Source organism: Balaenoptera physalus (assembly GCF_965194825.1).
Source record: "Balaenoptera physalus genome assembly, chromosome: 7".
Lineage (NCBI taxonomy): Eukaryota > Metazoa > Chordata > Mammalia > Artiodactyla > Balaenopteridae > Balaenoptera > Balaenoptera physalus.
Genome location: NC_138886.1, coordinates 25,417,872 through 25,433,298, shown reverse-complemented (window position 1 = coordinate 25,433,298; position 15,427 = coordinate 25,417,872). Strand labels below are relative to the sequence as shown.

Sequence of the window (15,427 nt, the reverse complement as noted above, 5' to 3'; positions counted from 1 at the left end):
TTAAATAACCCACCATATATTGAATAACCCACCATATATTAAATAACCTGCCATCTATTAAATAACCCACCATGTATTAAATAACCCCCCATATATTAAATAACCCAACATATATTAAATAACCCACCATATGTTAAATAACCCACTATATATTATATAACCCCCATATATTAAATAACCCACCATCTACTAAATAACCCACCATCTACTAAATAGCCCACCATCTATTAAATAACCCACCATCTATTAAATAACCCACCATCTACTAAATAACCCACCATGTATTAAATAACCCCCCATGTATTAAATAACCCAACATATATTAAATAACCCACCATATATTAAATAACCCACCATATATTAAATAACCCAACATATAATAAATAAACCACCTTATATTAAATAAACCACCTTATATTAAATAAACCACCTTATATTAAATAACTCACCATATATTAAATAACTCACCATATATTAAATAACCCACCATCTATTAAATAACCCACCATCTATTAAATAACCCACCATCTATTAAATAACCCACCATCTATTAAATTACCCACCATCTATTAAATAACCCACTATATATTATATAAACCCCATATATTAAATAACCCACCATATGTTAAATAACCCACTATATATTATATAACCTACCATATATTAAATAACTCACCGTATATTAAATAACCCACTATATATTATATATCCCCCATATGTTAAATAACCCACCATATATTAAATAACCCACTATATATTATATAACCTACCATATATTAAATAACTCACCATATATTAAATAACCCACTATATATTATATATCCCCCATATGTTAAATAACCCACCATATATTAAATAACCCACTATATATTATATAACCCACCATATATTAAATAACCCATCATATATTAAATAATCCACTATATATTAAATAACCCACCATATATTGAATAACCCACCATATATTAAATAACCTGCCATCTATTAAATAACCCACCATGTATTAAATAACCCCCCATATATTAAATAACCCAACATATATTAAATAACCCACCGTATATTAAATAACCCACTATATATTAAATAACCCACCATATATTATATAACCCACCATATGTTAAATAACCCACTATATATTATATAACCCCCATATATTAAATAACCCACCATCTATTAAATAACCCACCATCTACTAAATAGCCCACCATCTATTAAATAACCCACCATCTATTAAATAACCCACCATCTACTAAATAACCCACCATGTATTAAATAACCCCCCATGTATTAAATAACCCAACATATATTAAATAACCCAACATATATTAAATAACCCACTATATTTTAAATAACCCACTATCTATTAAATAACCCACCATATATTAAATAACCCAACATATATTAAATAACCCAACATATAATAAATAAACCACCTTATATTAAATAAACCACCTTATATTAAATAACCCACCATATATGAAACAACTCACCATCTATTAAATAACCCACCATCTACTAAATAACCCACCATCTACTAAATAACCCACCATCTACTAAATAACCCACCATCTATTAAATAACCCATCATCTATTAAATATCCCACTATATATTAAATAATAGCAATGGCAACACATCTCTGACTCCACGTTTGAGTTAGAAACAGTCCCTTTTCAGGGAAAATTAAACATGCTTTAGAGGAGTTTCCAAGACTACTTGAAAATGTCCCCAAACCAATATTCACACGTCTGTAGTGAGGGATTAAGCACAGAGATTCTACCCTGGAGCAGCTCAGGTGAAATGCCAAGATGCTAGTGACTTAGGGTTTCGGGAGCGCTTAGTGGGCAGCATGGCGGGTGGGGCCTAGTGGCTTCAAGCAAGACCCACTCTCGGTCTCTGCCTCTGATGAGCTGTGTGAACTTGGGTCAGTGACTTTGCTTCTTTGCACCTGCAGAGCCTCATCTACTGGAGGGGGCTGGTTGGATACTGATCCTGATCTCAGAAGGGTTGCTAAGAAGTACTGAGTGTGGGGAGGGGCCTCCGCCTAGTAGGAGCTCAGAAAACAGCTGCTGTCGTGGTGGCCAAGGTGGGAGAGCGAAGGGACGAAGAAAAAGAAATCGAAGCTGTGCTTAGCTGAGGCTTGAAGCAGGAGAGCTTTAAAAACATGAGGGAAATCCTATCAGAAGCAGATTGCTATGTAAGCAAAATGCCCCGTTATCTGAGTGAGGCTTTTGGGGTAAAAATCTGACACCCAAATTCTTTCCGTGTGCTACTAATAGCACCACGGAGCAGAACAAATGGAAAGCATTTACCTCTCACCAGCTCTCCCCCGCGCTGGCTTTTGATGGGCAGTGAGTTCAGGCACCAGAGCCAACTGGAGGCACTCAGGCTGGAAGGATCCAGTTTGTAGCCTCTTCCTGGCCTGTTGCTTCTCTATTGCAGGCCCAGCTCGCCAGGGCTTCGCAGCCCTCCTTTGGTCCCTTTTATTTTTTAATTTTTAAAGTATATATATTTTTTGTTTGTTTATTTTTTTGGCCGCACCATGCGACTTGCAGGATCTTAGTTCCCCGACCAGGGATGGAATCTGGGCCCCCTGCAGTGGAAGCACGGAGTCCTAACCACTGGACCACCAGGGAATTCCCCTTAGGTCCCTTTTTAAATGGAAGCCACCTGGCGATGGCCCTTTGGAGGGGAGAAACGCAACCATCCATCCCTCCAGGTTCCTCGTTGCCGCGCTGGTTTTGCACTCTTGAAATGAGAAGGGGTTCAAAATGTCACTCTGGGGTCATCTGCCCTCATGCTCTCTGCTAGCAAGGAGGAGGCTGGGCGAGCATTTGGTGTCAAGAAGAGACAGCGTGGACGGAACATTGTGTCCCAGGGGATTCCCTTGCAGAGCTCTGAGCAGTCCCAGAAAACAGTCTCAGAGCCTGCCAGGATCACAAAATGAGAATGGTGCATTTTCGGATCTACCTCTCAAAGCCAGATCCCAGGGCTATGCCCGCTCATGGCACCCAGGGCATCGGGCTCCCCTCCCTTGCTCCCTCGCAATTCCCGTTTCTGTGCTGTGGGCAGCGGGCTCCCGCTCACCTTCCCCTCTAACATCTCCCGCTCACTGGGACGGCCCCCGCTGACACGGCATCTGGCACTGGAAGGTGCTCAGCGTGCGTTCCTAGGACAGATGACTTGAAATGAATGTTGTATTCTGGTTTAAGCTTTCAGTGCCAGGACTTTGGGTCCTCAGTAACCTTTGAAAGTCCTCATTCAGCTCTTTCTAGAGGATCATAAAAGCTTGTATCATAAAAGGTTCAGCTTTTGGCTTAGTCCACCTCTGAAGACGTAGCCTACACAGCAGGCCTGGGAGGCCCTGAGAAACCTAGTCCAGCCCCTTTTGGGTTACTGGTGAAGGCAAGGACACAGGAAAGGGGCAAAAGCTTGCATAAGCTCAAGGAGGTGGCAGAATCACCATCGGACCCTTAACAGCCCGTTTATTTGACCAGGGCTCTCCATACCCCAGGAGGCAGTGTGGGATAGTGGTTAGGAATGCAGGCTCTAGGAACCAGGCTGCTGGGCTCAAATCCTGGCTTTGCCACTTCTTAGATAAGTGATCTTGGGCAAGTCATTAAACCTGCCTGTGCCTCAGCTTCCTTCTCTGTAAAATGGGGATAACACTAGTCCCTACCTCCCTAGCTCCTTGGAGGGTTAAATGAAATAATATCTCTAAACACTTAGAGCAATACTTGGCACATAAGAAGCACTACATAAACATTTATTAAAATTATTATATTCTATAAGATCTGAATAACCTAATAATCCCAATTCAATAAACATTTTCAGGCTTTGTTCTGTGCCAGGAGCAGCATGTGGATGGGATTCCAGATGAACTAGTCATGGATTTGGCCCCCAAGCTGCTTGCAAAATCCTTTTAATGGGAACATCATGAAGAAATGATGGACCTGACCCAGCCTTGGGCTTGGAGAGGAGCAGACCCCTATAAAGGCCAAGGGCAGACGATCCAAGCTGTAGCTGTCTACATTATACAGATGGGAAGGTGAAGGTCCCACATGAGAAACATCTACTGCTATCTGGGACCAACTGTGTTTTCCAACAGTGGTGGCAACTATATCTCCCATTCCATGTGCTTTTCTAGAGCCTTGCCACTTCCCCATCAAGAGGTGGAGTCTGATTCCCCTCCTCTTACTTCTGGGCAGGGCTCCCAACTTGCTCAGAAGGAATGGAATGCTGCAGAAATGATGCTGAGTGACTTTTGAGGCCAGCTCGAAGAAGGGTGGGGCTGGGAAGTGAGGTAGGCTCCGACCTCTGAAGCTGGGAAATTTGCCTTTGGAGTCCTGAGCAGACATTTAAGAAACCTGAGGCTGCCATGCTGTGGGGAAGCCCAGGTCACAAGGAGAGGACACGTGCAGCTTCTCTGGCCGACACCACCAGCTGAGGTCCTTGCCGACAGCCAGACACGTGAGTGAAGATGCTTCCAGATGATGCTAGCCCCTAGCTGCTAAGTCACCCCCAGCCTCTGAGTTTTTCCAACTGAGTCTTTAGAGAGTGGGTAACAGAGTCAAGCCTGGTCCCTTTCCAAATTCCCAATCCACAGAATCTGTGCGTAAACTAAAATGGCTATTTCAAGCCACTAAGTGTTGGAATAATTTGTTATGCAGCAGTAGTAATAAGAATACTGCCCTCAGACCTTCTGCTAGGACTCATTCTTTTAAGATTCTCAGCCACAGACAACTCTTTCTCTGGAGATCTTAGGGGAAGAAAGCGTGTGCATGGCACAGTTAATAAGATTTTTTTCTTCATGAGTCTAGACTCCCAGGGATCAAAGATGTTACAGCTAGAAAAGTTTCTAGAGCTGGCATGTGTAGGGAAGAAAAACTGTTCCCTTCTTCCCTTCTAGGTTCTTTGGCTGGTCTAATAATTAAACCAACATAAAACAGAGTAACAGGAGAAAAATTTAATTTCATATGTACGGGAGTCCATAAAAATATGACCCAAAGAAGTGACCAAAGCAGGCAGCTTTTATACCTTTTAGACAAAGAAACGATACATCTGTGAAGAACTGACAAGACAAAGGAGTTTGGGCTTTGGACAGTAATTAGTGAAGAAGTAACAAGGTTTGTTTATACAGGCTTCTCCACCCTAAGTTCCCTACCTCTGGTGATAAGGATGTCTCTCTACCTCCTTGTACAGGGAGGGTACATTTTACATGGGAGATTTATTCCCTGCTTTCAGGGGGACAAAGAAGGGCCAGAGTGTCCTTGCTGTTTCTTAAGTAGATTTAATTCAAAATAATCTATATGCCAGAGCAGCCTACTTTGGGGTGACACTTTCTGCTCTCCATCACATGCTTGCCAACACGAGGGAGTCATTGCCAGCTCTGCTGGCAGAGAGGGCAGAGGAAGGCGGTGAAGCCTCCCTCACCTGCCCTCACAGCCCTTCGGCTGAGCGAGCACAGATCACAGTGGCTCGTGCAGATGTAAATGCCGAACACTGGAGCAATGTTAAATCCACCTGGAGGGATGGAATTTCCCATAAAGGAAGTGAGGAACTCTTCATTCGGTTGGCAAGATAGTCCCCACATGTTTTAGCCCCTGTTATTCCTTTACTATCTGCTACTTGCCCAGAATCCTATGTTTAATGTCTATTATTTTGTTCAATCCTCATGATCAGGGCTCAGAAGTAGTTTGTCAGCCTCATTTTAGAGATGCAGAAACTGAGGCTCAAAGACTAACCCAAGAGCACATGTATCTAATTAATGGTGAGGCTCTGACTTAAACCGTCTGATTCCAAATTCAGGTCTCCTATTATTGTACTCTGAAAAGAATCCCTGTTCTGGAGCAAAAGATAAAATAAATAAAATAAAAAATAAATAAAGTAAAATAAAATAAAATAATTTTACATGATGTCTCTTTGTTCGAAGGTTGTCAGGCAAGTGCTTGTTAAAGGTGTGGCGTTTCTCACTTTTTCAGACCATTCCTAAGTACTAGATGTCTGCACTTCATTTGTACAAAGAAGTGAGTTTTCTGGTCTGAGTGTTGGCTTTGTGTGGATGTGAGATGAAACCAGAGGTAGTTAGAAATATTTGCTGCTATCTATGTGCAAGTACTCCCCCCAGGACTGACTTCAAGCCACCAAGTTGACGTCACTGACCGTGGCATTGAGAAGTGACATGCACCTTCTGTTCTCCTGAGCCAGGACTAGCTAACTCCAGCCATGGGTGGAACTAGCGCAGTTACAGGCTTTTTGTATCTCTTTGTTTTTCCCAAAGCAATCAAAACAGCTTCCACTCAAACATTTCAAGTTATCGAAGACAGAGAGAAAAACAATGCCACTGACCCTGAAGTCAGGAGGGCGGGCCTATTTCTGAAGACCTCCTCTATGAAGGGGGACCATTCTGGAGTGGCGAGCAGCCCTCAGCTCCAGAGAACTCCTTGTATCTTTCACCGGTAGCCCAACCGCAATGACACAGGCATTGAATGCTGATGCCTCAGCGTGGCATGACCGTCCTGCTCAGGTAGGGGTCGAGGTGGAGGGCAATATTGCAGGGCTGGGTAGGAGCAGGAGACAGTCCCTGGAAAGGAAGCCTCAACCTCGCTCCATAGGTCCGCCATGCAGGCCTGGAGCTCATGGGGTCCCCTTGGCTCCCACTCTTCTGGGACTATGGATAAAAAGAAACGTTGAAGGGAAGAAGGGGGGCCCAGTGACTGCTGTGACTCTTTCAAAGGGGTGGGAATGCCCACTCTCTCACCACCTGTCTCCCCAGTGCCTCCCTTCCCTTTGCCCTAGATGTCTGGTAGCATGTCCTTCTATTCCTATGGGAAATCAGATGGAGTAAGATGGGTGAGGCCCTCAAGGGGGAGATCTGGTCTAGCTGGAGATAGATAGACACCTGAGGGGTATTGATGTACAGGAGGCAGCTGACACCCAGAGAGCGGGTGAGCCCCCCCGCGTGAGGACAGACAGCTGGTGGGATTTGTCCACATTCTCCAGGATTCAGCAGCTGGCACGGAGCAGGTAGAGGCAGTTAGAATGAACGTGAGGGTCCTTGATCCGGCTCCTGCTCTGCTCTGTCCCAATCTCTACACTCTTCCACAGACAAACTGAACTCCTTGCAATCCCTTCAACACCCAGACGTCTTGCACTTTGTAACTATTCTCTTTCAGTAAGTGTACTATCCCTCACTCTGTTCTACCCATGTAACATCTGCTGGCCATTTGAGACCCATCTAGGTTTCACCTCCCAAAGAATCCTTTTCTGGCCCCGGCCTCTCACCTCAACACACACACACACACACACACACACACACACACACACACACACTCCACACCACAGTCGGAGCTGATATGGCCAGTTAAGGCCTTTCACCCTCTCAATCCCCATTTCCTCATCTGTAAAACGAGAGGGTGGATAAGCACTTTGGCTGTTCTAGAGTTCTGGGGAAGTCCATGCCGCGAGCTTGTACCCACGTGGGTGCCAAGCAACCACACAGCCTCTCCATTCTGTTCCAAGAAGAAGTGCCTCAGGTCAGAACAATTTATTTGCAGGCACTTACAATGCAGGCTTGCCTACAGAGGCTCCAATTCCATGCTGACATTTTTAAAGGTTTTTTTTTTTTTTTTTTTATGATGAAAGCTTTTTTTTATTATTTATTTTTTAATTTATTTTTTGGCTGTGTTGGGTCTTCGTTTCTGTGCGAGGGCTTTCTCTAGTTGTGGCAAGCGGGGGCCACTCTTCATCGCGGTGCGTGGGCCTCTCACTATCGCGGCCTCTCTTGTTGCGGAGCACAGGCTCCAGACGCGCAGGCTCAGCAGTTGTGGCGCACGGGCCCAGCCGCTCCGCGGCATGTGGGATCTTCCCAGACCAGGGCTCGAACCCGTGTCCCCTGCATTGACAGGCAGATTCTCAACCACTGCGCCACCAGGGAAGCCCCCATGCTGACATTTTTGATAAAGCCAGCTTAATGGAGAAAAATGACTATTCCCTAAACAAGAGAGACTTTGGTAGGAGTTGGGGTGGGTGGTGAGGGAACTTCTATTTATATGTCATATTTCTCTAATTCTGAGGAATTTAAGCATCCTTTTGGCCTTGCTTTACATTTCCTACCCATCCCATTAATAAAGATTAATGAAAAGACTAGAATCTATTGAGAAAAACAATCAAAAATGACAATTTTCAGTCCTTTCGCCTAGAAACATGGCATCCCCAATTTGTGCATCTCATAAAATTCCATCCAGTTAAAACTGTGGTTATTAGGCAATTAATACTTTGGTTTTGGTTCTGCTTACTCTCTGGAAATGCTGCTTTCCAAAAGCATAAATGTGACAGGAAATTTCTTCACTCCGTTTATCCGTATGTAGCTTAAATATTATTTCATAATTGCAAATGGGCTTTTTCCTTCTTGTGCAGGCAGGCTATGGCTGGTCTTATTTGGAGTGTGGGTGTGACAATATGTTTATTTCCAGGGTGACAGAGAGGAGCAAATGCGTTCATGGATGGGAGAACCCTTTCTAAACTCCAGAACGTGAATGCGGGGAGGCACCATGGCCATGGCAGTCCTGGACAGGCTTGCAGCTCTGGGAGGTCAAGCGCCCTCTGACACTTGATGGGAGAATGGGGTGACACCCAGACAGGACTGTGGGATGGAGTGAGGTCCTGGGATACAGACCCCCTATTAGTACAGTGTAAGAATCTGAAATGGAAATGATTTCACAAGACTAAGATTTCTCCATGTTCTCTATTTCTCCTTTCCTTTGACAGTGTTTTCTCATGAATGCCCCTTTCCCCTCTGCTAACGGAGTGAGATTTCAATGAACCCAGTTCCTCAACCTCAAAATTCGAGGAATTTGCAAACAGTCTCACGTGGCCCTGTCTCCAAGTCTCCTTGTGAACTCTCCCATCCCACGTCTACAAGTATTTCTAGAAGAGCAAATCTGTGTGGTGCACTGGAAAATTCTGATGCCACTGGAGTCGTATCCGTTCTTACCCTCAAATGTAAATGTGCCCTGAGACCCACTCAGGGACTCCTCATATGTACGGCATGGCTTTGTAAGAGATTTAACATGCAGAAATCAGGGCAGAGGACTTTCAGTAGAGGCTTCTAGATTCATCTCTTTTCATTCTCAGTCTGACCAAGTCCTGGCTAATTGATCTATTGAGGAGAAACAAATTCACACACACTGATACCCCCTCCCAGTGCCGCTGGGGCCCGGGCTAACCCAGCCCCACCACTTCTGCCAACAGATGAAACATAGCCCTTCATGTTTTTCTCATTTGTCTTAGAAATCCATCACCAGAGAAGGAACTCTGACCACATAAACCTTCCACGTAGAAGAACATGCCCACTAGGGTACTTACTGCAGAAATGGCAGATCTCATTACTCAGAGCATAGAAGAGGCAGACGATTTAAAATAGCAATCTTTTTGTGTATTTCAAAAAATATTTTAATCTGACCAGTATCAAGAATTCACTTTAATGAGACCAAGTATTTCCAGATCAATTACTTTCTATTAGGCGTTAGGATGGGAGAATATAGAGTTGATTAAAGACCCAAACCCCCAGTAGAAATACAAAACCTGATATCTGAATAGTGTTTTATAGACCATTCTGCATATGCCCAGGATTTTCATGTTCTCCCAGCCTCCTAGTGAGGCAGGCAAGTCTGTGCTCTTTTGTAGAAACGAAAGCACAAAGAGAAGACTAGACTTGCCTGAGAATATACAGGTTGTTTACCACCTTAGTCCAAGGCAACGACCTTGGGTTCTTGCTTCTCAGAATTTCCCTAAGGTCCTGGGTTGTGTTCTAGGAAAAAAGGGCCTAGAATTTAGAATGCCTGGGGATGACAAATGGTGAATGGAAATGAAGAAGGATAAAGTCCAAGAGATCTCAACCTGGGATGGTGTGAAAAGCTCATGGCCAGACAGTGGCCTGGGAAGGGAAAGTATGGCAGCAAGCACAGCACCACCGGACACGGCTCTGGGCAAGTCCCCCCTTTGCAGACCAGTCAGAGGGTAGCCTTCTATGTGGACCCAGCCTGTGTTATGTATGTACCAGATGTTCTTAGGACATCCAAATGTCTTCCCAGAAACCAAGAACCTTGGACAAACTCACCTGAGATACTGGAGGGTCAAGGGGTTGTAGCAGCTGAGGTTTCTGGTCAGGGAGTGTGGTCCTGGCTGCCTGGAAAGGCCAATGATTTGCCATAGCTTTTGTTTCCCTGGCCAGCCTTCACAGACACTGTGGTCATAATCTGCTCGGCCCTTTAGAATCTACTATCAAGAGCCACAGTAGACCAGCCAGAATCCTTCCCTAAGATCTCAAGAGACGTAATAATAAAAAATTGTAAAAGAATGGATTGGCAAGTAGAGCAAAAATAGAGCTAATGAACAGTCCACCCAGTTTTCTACTAATTCTTCTTTCATTTACATAAAAGCAAACACCCGGACGAACTCTTCCTGGTACACTACCCTCCAGCATCCGACGCACTTACATAGATGTTAGTGCATGCTATGCCATCTTGGTATTAGTAACTGTTATTTTCTCTATTTGAGTGACGAGACTCAGTGAAGTTAGTGTTTGACCCAAGCACGGTGGTGGTGAAGACTTTGAATCCAAAGCCTATGCTTTTTCCATCACACCAGCGGTCATTCCATGGCACTCGATGGGACTTGAGAGAATCCACAGGTGTCATTTTGGGACGCTTCAAGCATAGAGGTTTCAAGCGTAGTGGTTTTAGTTTCACTTTATTTTATACACTGGATTTCATGTACAATTTCATTCGAGTCAAAGGTTCTGGGCATATGAAGGTACTGAAGTTCATGATTCTCCAGCTTTTAATCTAACATTTCCAAGTGAATAAGCCTGAGGACCTTAGATAAATTATTTTTATATCCACTTGATCCTGGAGTGGTTGGAACCTTGGATCCATCTTTGTAGATGTCCCTTTAGTAACCGGAGCCTCTTTTATTCGTGGCAAACCAACCTGGGGCGGTAAGACTGGATTTGTGCCCTGGTTGTAACACTGAATCTTTGTGTGACCTTGAGCAAGTCACTTCCTCTCTCTGACCTCAGTTTCCTTATCTGTAAAATGAGGACGTTGAACTAAATCAGCTTCCAGGCCTGACATTGCAAGAAAGCTTGTGGGAGGCATGGAGAATGTTGCAGTCTTCCAAAATAAAGTACCCGTGCTTACTGGCTGGCAATCTGACAGTAGGTTTGCCAGATTTAGCAAGTAAAAATACAGGCCACTCAGTTCAATTTGAATTTTGCATAGATAACAATTTTTTTTTTTTTTTAGTGTAAGTATATTCCATGCAATATTTGGGATATAATTATACTCAAAAAAGTATTTGCTGTATATCTGAAATTCAAATTTATCTGAGTGTCTGGTATTTTATTTGGCAACCCTACCTCAGAGGTATATTGTCCTCTCTGTTCCTTTAGCAAAAAATTGAAACAAATGAACAAGCTAATGAACAGCAACAACACAAAAACCTTGTTACATTTTGTTCTTGTTATCTTGGTGAAATCTTCCTTTTTGATCTTTCAACTTGTGACATCAGGGCACCCAAAATATTAAATGCAAAAGGTAAAAACGATACTAGTTCCAGTTTTTCCTTTAATTTAACATTTATTTATTTATTTGTGTTTAAGAAACACAATTCCGTGCTCGTTATCACATTCTGTGTTTGCCTTGGGGAGATCTTTCCCCCCCCCCCCCCGTATCTGGTGATCCAGCAAATGGCTCTTGACTGGAGTGAGCCTCTCTTATTCCTGTCTTAAACATGTCCTTTTGGCCAAAGCTCACCCTGCCATTACAAGGAATTCTGTTGGCTGTCTGAGTTTCCTTCAGACCTTATTATTTGTGTTTTAATACATACACACACACAATCCAAACTTGCATTTTTTGCTTTTAAGCCAGTGATTGCATGTGGCTGGTGGTTTGGCGATTGTGAAATAGTCTTGAAATATCAGTGAGGAAAGTGTTCCTCCTGCATTTGTGGCCCAACTCCCTGCAGGAGCTTCAGGTTTCCCTCTGTCTCCTTGGGCAGGAGAAAGCACCAACATGGGGTGGCCCTGGGCCAGGGGAGCAAAGAGACTGCAAGACGGAGCTCCCTGCGTTCATTCTTACTGTACTCCTGACATTTTTTTCAGATGTCCTTTGCAAACATTATTCGGTTCTGTTGGGAAATCACTTGCATCCTGGATAGAATCGATGGTACACCTGGGCACTGCCAAGCTCATAGGTGGGGAGGGAGGGAGGGACTAGCTAAGCATCCAGCTGCAGGATGACCCTCTACCCTGACCCTCGACGTCCTGGACATCTTTGCACGGATTTGAATGAGGAGGTGGTGTGTGGAAGGAGGCACTGTGCCTGCGAATCCAGAGACTTGCATTTTCCTCCTGCGCCTGCCAGGGACTCATTGCCAGACCTTGAGTCTCATGGTCCATCCAGCCACTGGGGGTTGGTTGAGCTGATCTCTAAGAGATGTTCCAGTCCTGCCTTTCTCATTCATTCATTCATTCATTGTGCAACAGCTTGTTCCTCTGAACACAGGTCCGGAAATAGAAAATTGTGCAACCTGGGGAGAACAGCAAGACACTGAAAAGAACATCATTTTTTTCCATTTGTATTCCCCCAGTGGCACTCTGAGATATCAAGGTAAGCATCAGAACACACAGGCATAACCAACTTTCATTTTATTCTATCCTTGCAGTCAGTACTTATATGTGCCTTATATGCACCAGGCTCTGCTTGGGGGACAGAGAAGAAGCAGGCAGGGTCCCTGCCCTGGGAAGCTCACAGGCCAAGGGGGCAGAGAGACAGGGAAACCAGCAGTCCCCCCGAGCTGTGGCTTTTGCAATGGTGAAGGGAAGGGCAGAGCCCTGCGGGAGAACCGAGGAAGAAGTGGTTCATTTACCTCTGCTTATTTCTCTTGTGGAAGTGATATGTTGGGGGTGGCTTGGACCATTGGGGCAGCAAATAGAGGAAGTATATGCAATCAAAAATAGAGGAGCGAGGAGGAAATAAAAGTTCTAATCTAACAGAAGCACAGAGTGGCCTGACAAGGACCAGGGATGTGTTAGTAACTTTCCCTGGTGCTTTTGAAGTTGGAATATTTCTCCAATTAGAACTGGGCTCAGGGAAAGGAATGTGGCTCCTGGGTCAAGAAGTGATGCTTGCTGGATATCAAAGGCAAAGCACTGGGGGCTCCCGTATCCCTGGGGAAGGGACTCGGGGCTTCCCATGGGAGGATGGGGAGGCCGCTCTCAGAGGTTTTGTGTTCCTCTTCAGGCCACCTGGTTTGGCCACTGCCGCAGATGGGGACAGGCTGGGCCCATGAAGGCCTTGTGTTCCCGGACTCCTCACTGAGGTGTGAGAACTCCCATCCCAAAGGGCACCTGTCATATGTAGGCTGCAGCAGTCCATGATGAGAGGACAGGCTGCCCTGGGAATAAAGGGCCGTACTGCTGTCCTGACACAGGGCTTCCAAAGGCCCGCTGTTGCAGAATGTGCATGGGGTCTGTAACTGTCCCTTGTTTCAACCCCACAGAGCTCTCCAGTCGAACCTCCAACTCTATCCACAAGCCCAAACTCCATAATCTGTCCACCCATCCACCTGTGACACACAGTTCCCAGCACAATGTCAGCTGTCAATAAATATTCAAGAGAATGACAATTACATGTCAACTGAAAAAAAAAGTGAAGATGAAGTAGTGCTAATTAGGGTGGCCCCTAGCCCAGGGACTGGTATCTTTATAAGAGAAAGGAGAGGGAGATTGAAAGCCGAGACTCAGAGAAACGGAGACACAGAGAAGGGGAAGAAGAGAATGACATTCAACGTCAGAGGTGAGATTGGGGTGACACAGCTGCAGGCCAAAGAACGCCAAGGATTGCCTGTAACCACCAGGAGCTAGGAAGAGGCAGGAAGAATTCTTCAGAGGCAACCTGGCAAAAATAAATGAATGAATGAATGAATAAATAAATACATATTCAATGGCTGACTAAATATTGAATGGACTTAATGACTGAGTGGAGAAAATGTAGAAAATGATCGCAGGCAAGTGTAGTGGAGGGCTCTTTGAGCTGCATTTGAGCTGGAACCTTAGAATCTCAGCATCCCCTGCTCCCTTCTCCAGGCATAGAAGCCAGAGAGGCATCCTGGGAGGAAGGAGCACTTGTGCAAAGTACGCTAAAGTCCAGAAGATCAGTTTAGGAAACATCAGGCTAGCACTTAGGTTTAAGCAAAATACGAGGCGAGGGAGGTTGGCAGAGGACAAATCATGAGGGCATGCAACAGTGTTCGGACTTGACCTTATCAGTAAAGGGAAACTACACAGATTATAGTGCAAGAACTTTATTTCCATCGGAGCTCAAGAATCTCCTTCTAGAAGCCGTTTAAAGTTTATCTAGAACATTTTGGATTGCCTCTAATAGTTATTTAAGTCATCCCTAAACAATTCTGAATTTCTGCTGAACACTTCTAGGCTTTCTGAGGCTGGGTGCGCCCCCCACTTTGCTTCTGTCTCTGCTGATGCCAGGCCTCGTTGTGATGACTCTTTGCTGCCTTTTGTTCCACACTGTGGCCTCCAAAGTCCCCAAAGCTAACGGTGACAGAAACCAGTCATGGTTGCCATAAATCTTGGGTGAATTCCTGCCCAATTTTTTTTTTTTAACATCTTTATTGGAGTATAATTGCTTTACAATGGTGTGTTAGTTTCTGCTTTATAACAAAGTGAATCAGCTATACATATACATATATCCCCATATCCCCTCCTTCTTGAGTCTCCCTCCCACCCTCCCTATCCCACCCCTCTAGGTGGTCACAAAGCACCGAGCTGATCTCCCTGTGCTATGTGGCTGCTTCCCACTAGCTATGTATTTTACATTTGGTAGTGTATATATGTCCATGCCACTCTCTCACTTCATCCCAGCTTACCCTTCCCCCTCCCCGTGTCCTGAAGTCTATTCTCTAGTAGGTCTGTGTCTTTATTCCCGTCTTGCCCCTAGGTTCTTCATGACCTTTGTTTTTTTTTTTTTTTTTTTTTAGATTCCATATATATGTGTTAGCATACGGTATTTGTTTTTCTCTTTGACTTACTTCACTCTGTATGACAGACTCTAGGTCCATCCACTCACTACAAATAACTCAATTTCATTTCTTTTTATGGCTGAGTAATATTCCATTGTATGTATGTGCCACATCTTCTTTATCCATTCATCTGTTGATGAACACTTAGGTTGCTTCCATGTCCTGGTTATTGTAAATAAAGCTGCAATGAACATTGTGGTACATGACTCTTTTTGAGTTATGGTTTTCTCAGGGTATATGCCCAGTAGTGGGGTTGCTGGGTCGTATGGTAGTTTTACTTTTAGTTTTTTAAGGAACCTCCATACTGTTCTCCATAGTGGTTGTATC

General features: G+C 44.4%; 2 long non-coding RNA genes across 2 annotated transcripts in view; one reads left to right on the top strand and one right to left on the bottom strand.

The window, feature by feature from the left end:
- The window catches only part of LOC309665097, a 914,413-nt gene that overhangs the window by 111,419 nt on the left and 787,567 nt on the right, over nucleotides 1-15,427 (bottom strand). The gene's annotated exons all lie outside the window — the stretch shown is intronic.
- On the top strand, nucleotides 1,254-12,247 carry LOC309665082. The gene is made up of 3 exons (XR_014266200.1): nucleotides 1,254-4,468; nucleotides 6,279-6,524; nucleotides 8,768-12,247. It is a non-coding gene; the product is annotated as an uncharacterized lncRNA (long non-coding RNA).